This window comes from Bos taurus, chromosome 2 (genome assembly GCF_002263795.3).
Source record: "Bos taurus isolate L1 Dominette 01449 registration number 42190680 breed Hereford chromosome 2, ARS-UCD2.0, whole genome shotgun sequence".
In the NCBI taxonomy this organism is placed as follows: Eukaryota; Metazoa; Chordata; class Mammalia; order Artiodactyla; family Bovidae; genus Bos; species Bos taurus.
This window is the reverse complement of record NC_037329.1, coordinates 37,515,053-37,520,486: the sequence shown is the minus strand read 5'-3', so window position 1 is coordinate 37,520,486 and position 5,434 is coordinate 37,515,053.

Genomic DNA, 5,434 nt, shown 5'->3' with positions numbered 1-5,434 from the left:
CAAGGCTGGTGGAGGTGATAGAATTCCAGCTGAGCTGTTAAAATCCTAAAAGATGGTGGTATTAAAGTGCTGCACTCAGTAAGTCAGTAAATTTAGAAAACTCAGCAGAGGCCATTGGATTGGAAAAGATCAGTTTTCATTCCAATCCCAAAGAAGGGCAGTGCCAAAGAATGTTCAAACTACCAGACAATTGTATTCTTTTCACATGCTAGTAAGGTTGTGCTCAAAATCCTTCAAGCTAGGCTTCAGCAGTAGGTGAACTGAGAACTTCCAGGTGTACAAGCTGGTTTTAGAAAAGGCGACCAACCAGAGGTCAAATTGCCAACATTCATTGAATCATAACAAAAGCAAGAGAATTCCAGAAAAACATCTGCTTCATTGACTGTACTAAAGCCTTTGACTGTGTGGATCACAGCAAACTATGAAAAATTCTTCAAGAGATGGGAGTACCAGATTATTTTACCTGTCTCCTGAGAAACCTGTATGTGGGTCAAGAAGCAACAGTTATAACCTTACATGGAACAACTGACTGGTTCAAAATTGGGAAAGGAGTACAACAAAGTTGTATATTGTCACTTTGTTTATTTAAGTTAAATGCAGAGTGGATGCAAAATGCCAGGCTGGATGAAGCCCAAGCTGGAATCAAGATTGCCAGGAGAAATATCAACAACCTCAGATATGCATATGACATCACTCTAATGGCAGAAAGTAAAGAGGAACTAAAGAGCTTCTTGATGATGGTGAGAGGAAAGTGAAAAATCTGACTTGAAGCTCAACATTCAAACAACTAAGATCATGGCATCTGGTCCCATCACTTCATGGCAAACAGATAGGGAAAAAGTGAAATCGGGGGCAGATTTTATTTTGGGGGGCTCCAAAATCACTCCAAAACTACAGCCATGATATCAAAAGACTCTTGTTCCTGGGAAGGAAACCTATAACAAACCTAGACAGTGTATTAAAAAGCAAAGACAAATGTCCATATAGTCAAACCTATGGTTTTTCCTCACACGTACAGGTGTGAGGGTTGGACCATAAGAAGGCTGAGTGCCGAAGGCTGATGCTTTTGAACTGTGGTGTTGGAGAAGACTCTTGAGAGTCCCTTGGACTGCAAGGAGATCCAACTAGTCCATCCTGAAGAAAATCAACCCTGAATATTCATTGCAAGGACTGATGCTGAAGCTGAAGCTCCAATACTTTGGCCACCTGATGAGAAGAGCCGACTCATTGGAGAAAACCCTGATGCTGGGAAAGATTGAAGGCAAAAAGAGAAGAGGGTGACAGAGGATACGATGGTTAGATAACATCACCGACTCAATGGACATGGATTTGAGCAAACTCCAGGAATTAGTGAAGGACAGGGAAGACTGGCGTGGTGCAGTCCTGGGGTCACAGAGAGTCAGACATGACTTAGCGACTGAGCAACAACAAATAACTTATATTAAAAGGAAAAAGTAAAATACAAGCATGAGAGGCAGACTACAAAGCTGCACGTGCATGAGGAGGTAAAATCACGGCTCCCCACACACAGATTAAAAGAAGAAAGTACTACGATGAAAGTGTTGTATAAATTTAAAATATTATTCATGCCTTTAATATTATATTGTCCTTTCATTTAAAAAGACAAAAAGCTCCCTGGCAACCTCAGTGTCCAGAGAAGCCGTTTTACTAGGCTTTTAGCATTACAAAGCATGATCCCAAATACTTTGGTCCTAGCATGAACTGCTCTCTCCCTGCAGTTAACTAGACTAATGCCTCTCTTAAAATGAGGTTTACAAGCCTATTTAAAGGGTAATAACATACTGCTTTTCTGGGATGAGACTTTCATCCTGATGAAGGCTCTAGTATATCTCCAAAGTAAATGATCAGGCTCGGCTCACCTCACTGGATGCAAAACGAGTCTGGGCTTTTAGTCACTAATATAAGACAGGGCGGGGGAGGGGCTGAGGGGCTACCCCGTGTGGTGCACATGCACCAGAAGTGTCAGAATTGTGTGGAAGCAGATGGTGGCAGAGTGGGGAGGAATGCGCTAGAAGCGGCCACAAAGGAGGAAAACTGTGGCGGCCTCATCTTTCCTTCTCCCCTTCCTCTACTGGCATTTCTGCAGTAAGACAGGTTGTTTGTCTCATAAGAAATCATGCTGCTATCTCATATATTCTCATTTATAGTCCTGGTATTAACTTACAGGTATTTTCCATGTTAGAAACAACAAAATAAGTTGAGCCTATTATCTATTATTCTATGATATTTATGCTCAGTGTGTAGGGTTGGGGGGAGGATAAAGGATACTCTGTGGATTCTAACCAATTCTTCCTATTTCCTTGGTTATTTGTTTGTCACAATCACCTCCTGAACACCATCACTCCCGTCACCTCGGATTAGAGTTTTCCTACTTGAGTTTCAAGAGCAGTAACTCTAAGAGTTTTCATCCAGGGCCATTAGAACAAAGAAACCTGAAAAGAACTCTGAGCTGCCTACTAACTCTCCCTATGGAGGTTCACGACATACATCCATCATGGAAAGCTCTGCATGTAAATGAGGTGAAAAGGAGAGTTATTTAATATGACTTCATGGTTACATAAAGCAACACGTGCTCAGAAGATGTCTTCCCCTCTTGAGCATGCATTATGTTTTAGTCCTTATTAATAGTTGGTCTGTCCTTTGCACAGACTCCTAAGGGGATGGTTGCCTTTTGATGTTCTCCTTATCTTCTGCAACCTGTAGATGCAGAGAGTAATCCGTGAGATCTGGGCGAGAATCACATGTCTAACTTTTATGCTACCACCCTGTGCCATTCAGAACAGTAGCCACAAGCCACTTGTAGCTATTTACATTGGACTGGACAAAAAGTTCATTTGTTGGCACAGAAAAAAAGATGGTGCAGAAAAACCCAAATAAACTTTTCTGGCTAACCAAATATTTAAATTATTTAATTGTTATTAAAATTAAAAATTCAGTTCCTCAGGGGCACCAGCTGCATTTCAAGTGCCCGCATCACATATGGTTGTGGCTACCATTTCGGTCACAGCAGAAGCAGAAATTTCTGTCTGACCTTGCTGCTGCTGTCACTCATATAAGGAATCCTCTTAGCCTTTTTCTCATATCATCTTCCACATCCCCCATGAGCCTGTTAATTTCTCTGAAAGCATGGATGGGGTTGTGTGACCTCTGATACCCAGCCCCTAGTCCAGGGCACTTTAGGGAAGGTCACTCACAAAATATTTGCCAATAATATGGATGATCCCTTCTCTTTGCTCCTACAGCATGTGACTACTTGGGTCAATGCTATAGCACACTCCCCTCCCCCAAACCCCACCAATTTTTATAATTGGTTTTCATTAATTTTAAAACCAACACACACACACACACACAAAAACTGAGAAAAGATAATAAAACTCAACAGGCAATACTCTCACCTGTAGACAACCACTCAAAATTCTGTAACATTTTCATCCATTTAACAAATAGATATTTTTATGTACTGAGGTATAATTTACATGTAGTATAATTCACCATTTTCATCTAACATGTGTATGATGTATGTAATCACCACTATAATCAAGATATAGAACATTTCTATCAGCCTCCAAAAGTCCCATCTCCTGCTTCTTCATGATCAAACTTCTCTTCTCGCCTCCTCCTCTGGCAGTCACTGGTCTGATCTCTGTTCGGTAATTTTGACTTTTCAGGAAGATCATATAACTAGCCTTGTCTAAGTGGCTTTTTCTGTCTCACTTCTTCCACTTAGCACAATGCTTTTTAGATTCACCCATGTTGTTGCAAATATCTTTTCCTTTCTTTTATTGCTGATTAATATTTTATTCTATGGCTATGCCACTGTTTATCCCTTCTACACTTGGTGGACTTTGTGGTTGTTTCTGACTTTGGGCAATTATAGAATAGAGCTGTTATAAAAATTTACACACATGTTTTTATGGGTACATATGTTTTCATTTCTCTTAGGAAAATTTCAAGGAATTTGATTGTTAGTCATGTAATAAGTATATGTTTAATTTTATAAGAAACACCAGACCTGGCCTTGCCAGTTTGTATTCCCACCAGCCAGGTATGAGATCTTCACTATGATACTATATTTTCCATTTTTCTTGGATGAATCATTCTAATACATATGTGATGTAGCTCATTGTGGTTTTAATTTGCATTTCCTTAATAATTAATGATGTGGAGCATCTTTATATTTTGTCAATATCTCTATTTGCAGAGTTTCTGTTTGAATCTTTTCCCCATTTTTAAATGGGTTTTTTTGTACTCCTTTTATCGAGGCGTGCTGCGATTCATGGGGTCGCAAAGAGTCGGACACGACTGAGCGACCAAACTGAACTGAAGAGTTCTTTATATAGTCTAGATGCCAGTATTGACAGAAATGTATTCTACCAATATTTTCTCACAGTTTGGGGCTGGTCTTCACTTCCTTAACAATATCTTATAAAGAGAGGACATTTTTAATTGTGTGGAAGAACAAAGAGACATTTCTAACTATCGGCAATATGCTGAGCTTTGATCAGCACTGGAAATATAATAACGCCTCAGCTTACATTTGTACTTTTTCTTTTTAGCAAAATAGGCATCTGTTGGTTTACAGCCTCCTTTTTCACTGTCATATCATGACTATTTTCCACATCATTAAATATTATTCAAAAACAGGATAATGTATACATAGTACTCTCATGGATATTTCTTAATTTATTTAACTATCCCTCTCTATTTTGGGGGTACTTGGGCTTCCCTGGTAGCTCAGTTGGTAAATAATCCACCTGCAATGCAGGCGACCCCAGTTCTATTCCTTGGTTGTGACAATCTGCTGGAGAAGGGATGGGCTACCCACTCCAGGATTCTGGCCTGGAGAATTCCATGGACAGGAGCCTGGCAGACTACAGTCCATGAGGCTGCAAAGAGTCGGACACGACTCTGTGACTTTCACTTTCAAAAAATAAGAGAGAGAAATATATGATTACCACCCTTTGCAGAAATCTCTGTGAATATCCTCAATTATTTTCTTAGTATGAATGCTTACAGTTGCAAAGACTGAGACAAAGACACAACACTTTGTTTCCTAATTGCCTCTGAAGAAAGACAGCTGATGTCTTGAAGATCTCATCTTGCCCTCTTTGCCATGCCAGTACACAACAGAGAGCCTGTCACATTGTAAGTGCATCGCACATACTTGGTGGATAAATAAATAGTTGGAGAGAAAAAGAATTCCCCTGAGCTTGATCCTTTCCCCTTCCTCCTGTGAAAGAAAGTAAGAGTACCCTTCACCTCTCAGATGAAGGGAATAAGAAGAAAGCATTCTTCTAAGAGAGAACTGGTCAAAGAGATGTAGTTTCCCAGAAAAGCTAGGTGCTAAGCCCTGTTGCTGCTCAGCAAAGCCCTTAAGGGGCCCCACCCCCAGCCCATATAAAGCCAGGGTGCA